Source organism: Orycteropus afer, unplaced genomic scaffold (assembly GCF_000298275.1).
Source record: "Orycteropus afer afer isolate SDZICR_OR568_19922 unplaced genomic scaffold, OryAfe1.0 scaffold01129, whole genome shotgun sequence".
NCBI classification, from domain to species: Eukaryota; Metazoa; Chordata; class Mammalia; order Tubulidentata; family Orycteropodidae; genus Orycteropus; species Orycteropus afer.
In genome coordinates, this window is record NW_006922716.1 from 19,385 (window position 1) to 34,373 (window position 14,989).

The window sequence follows — 14,989 nt, forward strand, 5'->3', positions numbered from 1 at the left end:
CAGTGCTTGTCCACCTGGGAAGGAGAGGGACTTTGGGAAGGGATGACTGGAAGGGGGACCCTGAGTATCACAGCAAGGAAAAAAGAGGAGAGTTCCAGGTACCCCAAGAACATGAGGCACAAGCCATGGGAGGAAGGAGCCCCTTCAGCCCAATTTCCTGCTTTATTCAAGGATCTCAGATGCAGAAGCATTTACCTAATGAGGGCTCAGTGGTTGCCATCACCAAGAGCATTAGAAATGTTGGGAAAATTCCACATACTCATACATTTCCTACATTTCCACAAAGGATACTACATACATAGAGTCACTGACAAGTTTTACTATAGAAAAACACCTTGATGTAATGTTACCCCCAGGTCCCAAATCATTTCCCCCCTCTCCTCCACCTTACAGAGACACTCCATGCTTCTGATAGACTAAGGATTTCTGGAGACAGTATTTGCGAGACCACTGGGAGAGGCTGAGGAACACATAGGCCTTCTCTTTCTGGTCAGCTGGGGTATGGGGTTAGGGTAGTTCCATGTGGGGCTGGGATCTCCTTCATGAAGAGTCCTAATATGAAACTTCAGGGGGACGTTTATGGATGGAGTCTGGTGATGGTCATACAGACTGGGGAGAAGACATGGGTAAAATTGTGGAAAGGGAGAAACTGCATGGTCCCAGGCACACAGTCGGCCTCTGATGATTGCCCTTGGGACGGTGAATCAGAGGAAAACTCAAGATTGGTGTCAGAGTCAGGTCAAACCAAGCCAGGTGAATGGGAAGTGTGGTGTGAGGGCTCGAGCAAGGGTAGGTTCCCACAGTTTTGCAGTCCCACTACTGCACTGATATTGAGTTTTTAAATTCAATTTCTTTTTAGAGCACATTGTCATTTACAGACAAATTGCACAGGGACGACAGACCCTTCCCTTAAGTCCCCGTGGACTCTATCCTGCATTATGGTACATTTGATATTTTTGATAAGCACAGATTGATACATTATGACTAACTAAAGTCTACAGCTTACTGGATTGTTCACTCTTTGTCTTGTGCCATCCTGTGGGTTTCAAGAATCATAATGTCAGGTGTCCAGTATTACAGTGTCGCACGAATGGCTTCACAGCCCTAAACATGCCCTGAACTCTACCAGTTCACCCCTCAACCCTCTCTTCCTACACCACTGGCCATGGTTCATCACTTTACTGTCTCTGCACTTTTGCTTATCCCAGACTATCATGTTCTTGGACTCAGACAGTATGTCTATTTTCAGAATGGCTTCTTGCATTTAGCAACATGCATTTTAGGCTCCTGCCTGTCTTTTCATGGCTCAGTAGCTCAGCCATTTTCATCCCTGGAGATTGCTTCATTTCATGGCTTCATTTCATTGTTTACCTATTCACTTGTGGAAAGATATCTCAGTTACTTCCAAATTGTAGAAATGACTGAGAAATCTGCAAAAGTACTTGTGTGCAGGCTTTCTTGTGTATGTTTTCACTTTCACGAAATACCTTGGATGCTGGCAACTGGGTCTCATAGAAAGATTATGCTGAACTTTGTTAGATTGGGCCAGACTGTCTTCCATAGTGGCTGTCCCATTTTCCATCCCCACCGGCAACGAATGAGGGTTCCTGTTGCTCCACATCCTCACAACTTTCCACTTTGTTACCTTATGGATTTGAATACTGACATCCTCTTCATGTGTATCCCGGGTCCTCCTGAAATCTCTGAGGTTCCAGAGGAGCTTGTTATTCCTACCATCCACTACAACAGGTCCTAGACTCAATTTATACCTTCCCTTCCTCAGGACTGATACTTTTTTCCCTTTGTACCCTGATTTTGTGTCATAGGAGATGGTGTTTAGAGGCACCAACCAAGGTGTGAATTTACATTTCAACTTGAACCAAGACATTACAAGACCCAACCACCATTGAGACCATACTGTAGCCAGTGCAGGGACAGGGGATGTTTCCTGTATCTTCCTGGAAGAATGAGGCTGCTATTGTCTGCTGGGAACAAACCCCGGTCCCCTACCCAAATACTGCCTTTGCAGAGCAATGGGGTTGAGATCCATGAGTCACAGATAGGGTTGTCGGATGCTTCCAATGCTCATTGCACTCCAAGAAAATATGCATATCTGTGGCAAGATTGGGATAAACCTCAGACACTCTCTGCCCTCAATCATATCTCCTCAACAGTTAGACTTATGTCAAGTCAATATGCACAGACATCCTGTTCCAGTCCATGGAACTTCATTTGTCCATGTGAAGCTTCCCCAAAGAACTCATTCCTGTTCCAGACTCATGGTCAATGGGACACTAGCTGCTCCAGGAACCTCGCTGTCCAGGGATGTGCTGTGAACACAGGGTCATCTGCCCCATCACTGCTGGGTGGCCGGGTGGGCATGTGGCCTCACCGCTGAACAGATACCAGCCTGGGACTTGGGCTCAGGCTTCCCCATCACAACTGCAAGTGGGATGGGGGAGGGAGACTGGGGCTGGAGCATCACACAGAGGGTTTTTGTAGGAGCCTGTGTCACAGTGTTGGGTGTTTGGCTGAGGGACCCAGCTGACCATCCTAGGTGAGTCTCTTCTTCTCCCCTCTTCCTCTGCTTCCCCAATGTTTGCAGCAATTTTATGCTGTTTTGGAAATTTTCTCTATATGCTGTCTCTGCCTGTGGTAGGAGATTCAGAAGCTGATCTTGGTAAGCCCTCACTTCTTTCTCTCCCTTTTTGGATCCTGCTTTATGTCTCCAGTAGGTCACCTCACCTCTCCATCTCTGACCCGACAAGCAGAGGGTGAACGGGATGATCCTACCCCTCACTTTTCTCTCTCAGGGTTATGATGGGCTCTAAGATTTCTTCTGTTCTGTCTCCTACAGTGAGTTTCTTTCAAACTCTAATGGTCTGACAGGGTCTCTTGTGATCCAGATCTCAGAGAGAGGCAAAAACCTGCCAATAAGAGGGTGAGCACTTGGCAGACTCCGCAGGACCTGTAGCTTTCAGGGTGGAGGCAGTGGGCCACAGGTCAGAGCCTCAGCACTGGGTTCCCCTGGACTGTGGGGCTGAGGGCCTGGGGCCCAGGAACATGGCAGGAGATTCCCACAGGCATCAAGGTAATGGCTGCACAGATCTCTGAGCACCCTGGGACTTGGTGCATTGGAGAACAGAGGGGAAAGCTCTAAACTGCAAGACTGGAGAAGGGTGCCCAGGGATAGGGTATGAGTAGGATGGGGAACAGTGAGGGTCTTTAAGAAGCACTCACTTGAAAACATGTGTACCTAAAGGCATGGAGAGCAGATCCCATGGGACGAAATCAGAGAGAAAGACTAGTAGTAAGATGGCACCACCAAACCTGCCTCTGCAGGATCAGGGGAACCCCAGGGAGGCAGACTTCCTCTGATCAGTACATTCCTTTACAACAGAGCCTTCAGGAAAGATTTATTTGAGGAAAAAATGGGGCAAGTCCCCTGAGAATCGGCATTGGGTTAGAAATGCCCTCAGAGTAGATCTCACAGGAGAGTCAGACAGCTCACATCAACCCCTCCCGGATAGACAGGCCCAACCAGGATGTCAGGAGTGAGAAGGTCAAGTGTCAGGGTCAGACTTCTGTGTAGGGGCTGAAGGTAGATGACGCTCAGTAAGGTGTTAGCACAGTCCTCAGGCTCAGGGACCCCAGGAGAGATGGGAGCTGTTGGAGCAATATCCTAGACTCTTCTCTACCATGAAATGGCCCTCGGGCTCATCATGGACCAAGGTCTGGCTCTGGATCTGGGTCTGAAGACCGCATACCACACTCACAGATGGAGATAAGATCTTCTGCACTGTGGCCACCAGATCCCTGATCTCCTACCATTAACCCCCCCTTGCAGGTCAGCCCAAGGCCTCACCCTCTGTCATTCTCTTCCCACCATCCTCTAAGGATCTCCAAGCCAACAAGGCCACACTGGTGTGCTACATGTATGACTTCTACCCCGGCACCGTGATGATCACCTGGAAGGCATACAGCACAACTGTCACCCAGGGGGTGGAGACCACCAAACCCTCCAAACAGAGCAGCAAGTACGCAGCCAGCAGCCAGCAGCTACCTGACCCTGACACCCGAGGCATCACAACAGCTACAGCTGTCAGGTCATGCACGAGGGGAACACCGTCGAGAAGAAGGTAGCCCCAGCACAGTGTTCTTAGGGCCCTGAGCATCCCTACTCAGTAGGGCTTGAGGGGTCTAGACTCGCAGTGGGGAATGTGTCATTCACACACCCCTTCCCCAACTGCCACTGTGTTCCTAACCTCCACCCCACATACCCTCCCCATGTCCCTTTCTCCTCAATAAAAATCTGACGTTTATCATCCAACATGTCCAATACCCATTTGTGCCTCATTCATTTCTCTGGAGGGTCCCCACTCCAAAGGAATGGTCATTAATGTGTGGACTCCCCATCTCCTGATGTCTTCACCCAACAACACATGGGGAACTGAGGTGTTCTGAAGGAATCATGACCACAGCAGGTTAGGTCTCCACAAGTACTACCTTGGATGCAGTCTTTGTCCATCCAGAAAGGAGAAGGATGGAGGAAGGGGGTGCAGCATAGGGAAGACCCTGAGTATCACATCAGGGAGAAATGAGGAGAGTCTGACATGTCCAGAAAAGGCCTGGAGTAAAGGTTGGAGAGGAAGCAGCCCAGTGAGGCTACACCAGGACCTCAGCATGAGACCAGGTTCCACTTCCACATTCTAGATGAGGGAGCCAAGAAGGAGAGCATTCACCACAGAAGAGGACAGTGCCTGTCTTCTTCCAGCAGGAAGGAGTGGAAAGGTTGAGGAAATGCTCCATATATGGGCATTTCTCAAACATCCAGAATGCCAGTTAGCCAAGTAGACTGACTGAAAGTCCTACAGCAGAGAAATTATTTCAGGCTTTGTCACCCAGCATGTCCCAGGTCGTGATGATGACTGTCCTGCCCACCTTAGGAAGTTCTAGAATATTCTGAGACACTGGTGTTCCATGGACACTGGTGGGGGAGCATGGTGTAGGCCTGAAGCACACAGAGTTCCTCTGAATATCATCAATCTGGCTTGGGGTTGGGTTAGGCGTGAGGACAATGCTCATGTCATGCTACAGCCTGGTCATGAAGGGTCTTGGCATCTGAATCAGATTAACGCAGAATTCAAGGCAGGTTGATGGATGCAGCTTGGGGATGGTCACAAAGTATGAGGGGAAGAGAGGGATGAAATTGGAGCAAATGAGAAATTGCACCATCCCAGACACACAGCAGGCCTTCAATGAGGCCACTTAAGGATACAGCAGAGTAAACTCAAGATCATGGACAAGGCCAGTCAGACAGGCTCAACAGTTAGGATTGTGGTTTTGTGGCTGAAGACAAGATCAGGCTTCCATAGTGACATAAGTCCCCAGAAACCACTGTGATGACATAGGATTTTCTTTGTTAATAAACTTGATTATTTACAGAAGTTTAGGTTTACAAGAAAATTGTGCAGACATAAGACAAACACAGAGAACCCCCATATATCTCCTCGATCAGCAGGCTTCATGACTGTGGCTCATTTGTTACTGTGCTTGAGCACGTACTGATCCATTATTAGTAACTGACCTCCACAGTTTACATGAGGGTCCACTCATTGTCTTGTAGTTTTCTGGGGGTTTTGAGACATAATATCACATGTCCACCAGTACAGTACACCACAGAGTAGTTCCGCTGCCATAATATGGCCTGAGCTCCACGTATGCACTAGCTCCTCTGCCTGAATCCCTGGCAAACACGCATCTGTTTATTGTCTCTGTACTGTTGCTTTGTCCAGAAGGTGACATACTTGGAACCAGTCATGCAGGATTGACCCAGTTCACAGGCTTCCTTCACTCAGCAATATGCATTCAGGGTTCCTCCGTGTATTTTCAGGCTTAATAACTCAATTCATTCTATCTGATGTTGCATTGCATGGTTTGTGCCACAGCTTGTTGATCCACTCACTCTGGGGATGATGTTTTGTTGCTACCAATTTTCAGCAAGTCTGGATAAAGCTGTTGTAAGCATTCCGGTGCAGGTTTGCTGTGAACATAAGCTTTCTATTCATTGGGGTTAATATATAGGAGCATGGTTGTCGGATCGGGTGGTAAGCCTATGGCTAGCTTTGTAGGAAACTGGAAGACCATCATCCAAAGCGGATGAATCATTTTGTATTCCCACCGGCCCTGCATGAGAGTTCCTGTTGCTCCACATCCCCTCCCCATTTGATGTTGTCGGTGTTATGGATGTTACCCATTTTCACAGGTGTGGAGTGCTGTCTCATTGGTATAATTTGCAACTGCCTGACCTCATAGGATGATGAGCATCTTTTCATACGCTGAATTTTCATCTGTGTATCTTCCTTGCTGAGGGTCTGTTCAAACTTTTGCCCATTTTGTTATTGGATGGTTTCTTTTCTTATTATCATGTTATTAGATCGCTTCTGTATCGGTGCAAGTCTCTTATCAGATATATATTTTGTGAACTTTTTTATTCTCTATAGCTTATCTTTTAATTGTTTTAAGAGTAAATTTTCAGAGCAGAATGTTTCAATTTCAGAGTCAACCCTCACTCTTTTTTTGTTTTTCTGTTGAAAACTCTGTCAAATGCACCATCACCTTTTCTACTTTTTTCTTCTACAAGTTCAGTGGCTCTGCATTTAGCATTTAGGTTATTCATTCATTTGGGGTTAATTTTGTAAAATCTGTAACGTTTCTATTTGCATTCATTTTTATTTGTTTGTTTCTTTGTTAGTTTTCATGCAGATGACCGGTTGCTCTGACACTATTTTCTAGAAAAACTATCATTTCTCCTTAGAATTCCCTTACTCTTGTTGCTAGTCAGTTGTCTATATTTGTGTGGGCCAATTGCTGGGCTCTCTAGTCTGTTCCATTGACCTATTTGACTGAGGTTATATTTCATTAATGTGGTAAATGTTCCATCTTGGGAGAAGACACTGGAAGCCTCTTCAGGTGTCACCCGGATGCTCCTGAGATCTTCTGAGATCCCACACAATCTCAAATGCTTCCTCCTTTCTGTGGTAACAATATATTCCAGACTCCTGGTACGTTCCCTGCTTCAGGACTGGACAGACATTTATGATAGGTGCCCTACCTAATTCCATGTAGTGGGAAGTGATACATGAAGACCATGAGAAGGGTATGAACTCACCACTCTACTACAAATTTACAGTACCAGACACACACAACAGAGAGACCACATGTGCTGGTCTCCATGGAGGATTAAGCCTGACATTTTCCACAGGGAACACTGGCGAGGTTCACTCCAAACTGAGCATAGACTCATTGAGATGAGGGTGAAATATCAGGCTCAGATGGGATTGTCCGATGTTTCCCATGGCTACTGCACCCCAAGGCAATCCACTCATCCCTGAGAAGACTGGAGAGCTCTGTGTTCACCCTGTTCCTCTTCAAAGGTTAAAGTTTTGTCAGCGCCGTTTAAAGAGACACTCTGCTTTATTCCATGGAACTTCGCGCCTTAGTGTGAAAAGGAAAAAAAAAAAAAAGGATTCCTATCCCTGGGGGACATTAAATGGGAAGACAATCCAAGACACCAAATTTCTCCAGGAGTCTTGCTTCCTGGAGGGAAGGGATGTTGTGTGCACATGGGGTCACCTGCCAGCATCTGCTGGGTGGCAGGTGGCGTGTGACCTCACTGCTGAGCAGATGTCAGCCTGGGGTGTGGACCCAGACTCCCCATCAAAGCTCCAGGTGGACCTGAGGAGGTGAGAGTGTAGGCATAAGAAGAAGGGTTTTTGTATAAGATTGTGTCATGGTGTTACATGTTCGGCTCAAGGACCCAGGTGACCGTCCTTGGTGAGTCTCTTCATTACCTTTCTACTCCTGACTTCCTGAGGTTTGGGGAATTTTTCTGCAATTTCTGCTGTTTTTCTGGGTCTTCTCTCTTCCTGGGGTCAGTGTTTCCACCAGAAAATGGTCACAAGGGAACCTAATCTCTTCCATTCCCTGTGATGAGCCTTCTTTGGCCTTCCACTGGCCACCACCAGGTCTTCACCTCTGACCTCACAGGCAGGAGATGGATGGATGACCCTGGACCTCTTCCTTCTCTCCAAGGGACAGGTTGGGTCCTAAGATTTGCTCTGTTCTGCTTCACCATCTGGGGACCACCCTTTGTCAAGGGGGTCAGTTGGTTCTCCCATCTCATGGGGAAGAGGGAACAAGGGTCCAGAGAGGGTGATGACTTCAGAGACTCCAGAGAGACTCAGAATTCTCACGGCTGACTCTGGGGACCACAGGTCTGAGGCTGGGGGTGGGAAATCTGGATTATGGGACTAGGGACTCAAGACAGGGGCTGAACGGTCCTCCGACCATCATGGGGCTGCCCTGCACAGACCTTTAAGCCTCCTGGGACATAAGGAGCCAGGCAGGAGGGAGAGCTGAGGAGAAAGCTCTAGACTTCAGGACAGTCCAAGGATCATCAGGGGTGGGGTGTCAAGAGACAGTGGACCCTGTGTCTCTACAACAGACACCCATTTGGACACATGAGTCCCTGAGGTCACAGATGGCAGATAGCTTGGAACACAACAGCCAGATAGGACCAAATGAACACAGATACTCACTGCCATCAAGTCAGATCCGACTCATAGTGACCCCTCCTTGGGTTTCCGAGGTGGTATCACTATAGAAGTAGATTGCTCAATCTTCCTTCTGAGGAGTGGCCTTCTGGTGAGCAGTCAAATGTCTTAGGCACTACACCACCAGAGCTCCTGGTAATCCCCAACTGACATACAGATTAGCAGATACTTCAGGAAGATAGACTTTTCCAGATCAGGAAACCCTTCCCTTATAAAGACACATTGGGAGACATGTTTTTAAGTAAAAACAGATCTCCCCCACACAAAGCCCAGAGAACTTATGTTATATCAGAAACTTCTCCAGAGTAGACCCCTCAGGAGAGTCAGGGAGCTTGCCTCATGGACTCAAGAGCAGACAGACACCAGACAAAACCTGTCAGGACATCAGGAACAGGCAGGACAGGGGTCAGTGATAGACTTCTGTGTGGGAGCTGAGGGGAGACGGATCTCAGAAAGGTGATGGGACACTATCCAGACTCCAGGCCCCCGGAGACATGGGAGTTGCTTGACCAACAACCCAGACCAACTATCATTCTGACATGGACCGTCAGGCTCATCATGGAGTAGATCTTGGGCTCTCTTCTGCACCTGGGTCTGAGGAGACCATACTTCACTCACAGTGAGGTCAGGGTCACCCCACCAAGAACATTGGGCTCCTGACTTGCTTCCCATCCCTGCAGGTCAGCCCAAAGCCTCACCCTCAGTCACTCTGTTCCCACCATCCTCTGAGGAGCTCCAAGCCAAAAAGGCCACAGTGGTGTGTCTCATAAATGACTTTTACCCTGGGGCCTTGATGGTGACCTGGAAGGCAGAAGGCACAACTCTTACCCAGGGTGTGGAGACCACCAAGCCCTCCAAATAAAGCAACAGCAAGTACGCAGCCAGCAGCTACCTGACGCTGACACCAGAAGCATGGAAGTTTTGCAACAGCTACAGCTCCCAGGTCACACACGAGGGGAACACCATCAAGAAGGTGGCCCCAGCAGAGTGTTCTTAGGGCCCTGAACTTCCCTATCCAGTAGGGACTGAAGGGTCTAGACTCTGGGTAAGAATCATTCACACACCCCTTCCCCAACTCTCCACTATATCCTTAACCTCCACCTTGCATCAGCTAGAACCAGGTGGATCGCACACCCTCCCTGTGGCCATTTCCCTTCAATAAAAATCTGGTGTTTATCATTCAAATGCTCATTTGTGTCTCCTTCATTTCAATGGAGGGTCCCCACTCCAGGGACACATGTTATGACTATGTTGAGCCCCCATCTCCTGTCATCTTCTTCCAACAACACACAGGCAACTGGGGTGAACTGGCTCTTTTGAGGGTATCATGACCAGAGCAGGTATTGTCCCTACACTTACTGCCTTCAAGTGCAGTCCTTATCCACCCAGAAAGGAGAGGGATTGAAGGAGGGAATGCAAACAAGGAAGGATCCCAATTCTCCCACTGGGGAGAAATGAGGAGAATCCCAGGTGCCTAAGAGCTTTCTAGAGTGAAGCCATGAGAGGAAGGAGTCCGCTAAGCAGAGACAGGGTTTGAGGACAAGACATGGTTACACCTCCAGATTCTGGTTGAGGGACCCAGACAAGAGCACATTCAGCAGGGAAAAAGTTAGTGGCTGAGTCACCACCAGGAAGCCAAGGAACGTTGAAGAAATGCCACACACACCTGCATTTCTCAAACTTTGAGAAGCATATTAGCAAAGTAGAGAGACTGAAAGTTCTGATGTGGAGAAACACTTTCATGCTGAGTCATCCAGAGTTCGCCAGATCACGTTGACTCCCTTGCCCATCCTTAGTAATTCTAGAATATTATGAAACATGGGAGGGGAAGCCTGGGATAAGGCTGACACACCAGGACCCTCTGGATAGGATCAGTGGAACCTAAACTCTGTTCTGGCTCCTGGCTAATGCTGGCATGAGGCTTCCATCTGGGTCATGAGGAGTCTGGCCATCCAACTCAGGTTAGACTAAAGGTTGGGGTGGGTTTATGGATGGAGCTAGGGGAGGGCCACAAAGCATAAGGGCAAGACAAGGAGGAAATTGGAATCAATGAAAAAGTGCACCATCCAAGACACTTATGGTCCCCTGATGAGCCCACAGAAGGATGCTGCAGAGAAAACTCAAGATCAGGGTCAGGGCCAGTAGATGGGGTCAGGCCTTGTGGCTGTGGTCCTGAAGCTACAAGCTTGGTCAGATTTCCACAGTGACATGGCCTCCCAGACACCACTGTCATTACACAGTCTTCTTCTGTAATGAACTTTGATGTTTAAACCACTTTTAGGTTGACAGAAAAACTGTGCAGAAAGAAAGAGAGTTCCCATGTACCCTGTCTACCAGCTAGCTCTCATGGGGGTGGTGAGTCCATCACTACTCATGAGCATGCAGTAGGAGTAACTAAGGTCCATACTTTACACTAGGGTTCATTCTTTCTGTTGTGCAGCTCTATGAGTTTTGACAAACAATGTCATGTGTCCACCATTACGCTGTCCTTCACAACTCTTTCACTGCCATCAAAATGTGCCATGTTCCATTTATTCACTACACCCTCTTCCCAAACCCCTGGCAACCACTCATCTCTCTCCCTGTCTCTACAGTTTTCCCTTTTCCAGAATATTTGGATTCATACAGCAATTGGCTTTCTCACAATGGGTTCTTTGTTTTGGCAAAATACATTTCAGTTCCTCCATGTCTTTCCATATGAGCTCCAAGAGCACAAACAGTTAAGCACTCATTGGATAACAAAAGTTTGGCAGTTTGAACTCATCTAGCAGCCCTGTGAGATAAAGCCCTGGAAGATCTTCTCCATAGAGATAATAGGCTACAAAAAATATAAAATAAAGAGAAAGTAGGGGCAGTCATACTCTGTCGCATGGGTCACTATGAGTTGAAAGCGACTTGTTGGCTCCCAATAATATGTCTTCCAATAGCTTGACAGCTCACTTCCTGTCATCACTGAGCAATACTCCACTTCACGGAGGTCCCACGGCTTGTTCACCCTTGCCCCTCATGGAACTTTTTCATAACAAACTGTTTTCATTTCAAAGAAGTCAGACATCATTCTTTTCTCCTGTGGATCACGCTCTAGCTGTTGCGCGTAAATCTCACTCTCCAGCACACTACCACTGCCATGTTCGCTATTGTCTTCTAGAAGTTGTACAGCTTTGCACTTAGGTCAGTGATCCATCTTGAATTATTCTTTGTACAAAAAGATGAGGTCTATAGCTATGTTCTTTTTTCTGGGTTTGCATGTGGAAGTCTGGTTACTCCAGCACCAGCTTTTGAAAACGTTACTTCTCCATAAACTCCCTTTATCTTTTGTCAAAAATCCTGACACTATTTTTGTATGGGCCTACTTCTGAACTCTCTATCCTATTCCTCTGACCTATTTCACTGAGGTTATGTTTCACTGATGATAAGAATGCCCCATCTTTGGAGACACTGGGAGCCTCTTTAGGTGTCTCCTGGATCCTCCTGAGACCTTCTGAGACCCCAGAGGGTCTCAATGGCTTCCTGCTTTCTACAGTGACAAGATATTCCACACTCATCTTGGATATTGCCTATGTCAGGCCTAGAATCAGACATTCATCCTAGGTGCCCTGATTCTATGTAGTGTGAAGTGATGTTTGAAGACCAGGATCCAGCTGCTATCTCTCTTATAAACTAACATCACCAGACCCACCAAAAAAAAGACCACATTTTAGCCTGCATAAGGAAGAGAATATTTCAGGGTCTCCTTAGAGGATTGAGGCTGATTTTGCATAGGGTACACGGATGAGGTTCCTCAAACATTGAGGAAACAATCAGACAGATGGGGTTGAAATATCAGAATCAGTGAGGATTGTTGAATGCATCCCATGGCCAGTGAAACCCAAGGCAATCTACCCATCCTTGGGAAGATTGGGTTCCTCCTGCAGACACTCTCTGCACTCTGCCTATATCTCTTCAAGGGTTAGACTTTGGTCCAGTCAGTTTACAGAGACATTCTGCTCTCATCCATGGAAATTCGCTCTTTAGTGTGACAAACACCCCCAAGAATGAATTCCTATTCTTGGGTGGCATTTGATGAAAAAACCAGATCCAAGACACCAACTTTCTCCAGGAGTCTTGCTTCCCAGAGAGCTCTGTTGGTGGGTATGTAGTCTCAGTGCTGAGCAGATGCCAGCCAGGGGTGGGGGCCCAGGCTCCCCCATCAAAGCTGCAGGTGGGCCTGGGGGTGGGAGTGGAGGCATCAGAAGGAGGGTTTTTGTATGAGACTGTGTTATAGTGTTACATGTTCAGTGGAGGGACCCAGCTGACCATCCTTGGTGAGTCTTCTCTTCCTCCCTCTACCCCTGCTTTCTTGAGGTTTGGGGAAATTTGGGGCTGTTTCTGCTGTTTTTCTGGGTCTTGTCTCTGCCTGAGGTCAGTGTTTCTCTCAGAAGCTGGTCAGAAGGGACCCTAATCCCCTCTGCTCCCTGTATAGGACCTTCTTCTTCCCTCCACTGGCCACCACCAGGCCTTCACCCCTGACCGAACAGGCAGGGGATGCATGTATGACCCTGGGCCTCATCCTTCTCTCACAGGGACAGGTTGAGTCCTAAGATTTGCTCTGTTCTGCACCCCCATCTGGGTTCCTCTTGATCCCCCTTTGTCAATGGGATCACTTGGTTCTTTCATCTCATGGGAAAGAGGGAACAAGGGACCAAACAGATAACTTAGGAGACCCCAGAAGGATTTACACTGCTTATGACTGACTCTAGGGACCACAGGTCTGGGATTGGGGTCAGGAAACTCTGGATTTGGAGAATATGGGTTTGGGGCAAGAGGTGGAGGTTCCTCTGCTCATTGTGGGCCTGCCCTGGACAGATCTCTAGCCTTCTGGGACTAAGGAAGCTAGGCAAGAGGGAGAACAAAGGAGAAAGCTATAGACTCCAAGACTGTGTGAGGATCATCAGGGATGGGGTTTTAGGAGACAGTAGACTCTGTCTACATTCATTGGTAGGCATGAGTCCATGAAGTCATACATGGCAGATTGCTTGGAATACAACCTCCACATAGGACCAAATGGACAGACTCCAAATTGACCATACAGATTAACAGAGACTTCAGAAAGAGAGATTGTATCAGATCAGGAAATACTTCCCTTATAAAGATTCTTCAGGAGAGATGGATATTAGTGAAAACAGACCTCTCACTCTTAAAGCCCAGAGAACCTGTGTCAAGTCAGCAACGACTCCAGAGTAGACCTCACAGGAGAGGCACACAGCTCAAATTTGGACTCAGGAACACAGAGAAGTCAGGAGGAGACAAAGCAGGGGCCAGGGTCAGACTTCTGTGTGGGGGTTGAGGGGAGACAGGTCTCAGGAAAGTAATGGGAAACTGTCCCGACTGCAGATCCCATGAGACATGGGACATGTTTGAGCAAAAACCCAGCCCAGTCTCCACCCTGACATGGACTATCAGGCTCATTGGAGAATGAGATCTTGGACGCTCTTCTGCACCTGGGTCTGAGTAACCCATACTTCACTCACAGTGAGGTGAGGGTCACCCTACCATGAAAACTAGACTCCTCACTTCCTTCACCTCGATACTCCTACATGTCAGCCCAAGGCCTCGCCTTTGGTCTCTCTCTTCTCACTGTCCTCTGAGGAGCTCAAGGCCAACAAGGCCACGCTGGTGTGCCTCATGAATGACTTCTATGCAGGTACCATGACAGTCACCTGGAAGGCAGATGGCACAACTGTCACCCAGGGTGTGGAGATCGCTAAGCCCACAAACAGAGCAACAACAACCAGTACGCAGTCGGCAACTACCTGACCCTGACACAAGAAGGATGGTAGTCTCACTACAGCTACAGCTGCCAGTGCCACTTCTGGCAAAACTGCACTGGTCACGAAAAAAATGACATGAAAGTATTAATGGTTTTTAAAAGGAACGGGGGCTAGGCAGACGCCCTGCATATTCTGCCAGAGCGATGCCTGATGCCTTTGTTCTACTTTATTTAGTTTATACATGATTACATCATCACTCTTGGAATCCATACAATTAGCTTATTCTCTACAAAGTTAAAGTTTTACTCCTCTACGTGCTCAAAGACAACAGGTGGTCATTAAAACAATCACAAAAGCCTCTTCAGGAATAAGGAGGGTAAAACAATAAATGTTTGCTAGGGCACAATGACCCAAAGTATGAAACATCCCAATAAGATAAAAACATGGACTACTGGAATACCATCTACTTTTAATACTTGATGTTTTGAAAAGTAAACATTTAACAGTGAGGGAGACCTTGCCTTCCCTTGTTGCTGTTGGAGAGGTCTTGCCTTCTCCTGTCGCTTTTGGACATGTGCCTTGCACTCACATCCTTTGAAGATTTCTATCTTGGTCTCCAACATG

General features: G+C 47.6%; 2 pseudogenes; both read left to right on the plus strand.

The window, feature by feature from the left end:
- Positions 1–557: 557 nt before the first annotated feature.
- On the plus strand, positions 558–4,163 carry LOC103212842 (annotated as a pseudogene).
- Positions 4,164–7,150: 2,987 nt separating this feature from the next.
- Positions 7,151–9,612, plus strand: LOC103212843 (annotated as a pseudogene).
- The last annotated feature ends 5,377 nt before the right edge of the window (positions 9,613–14,989 follow it).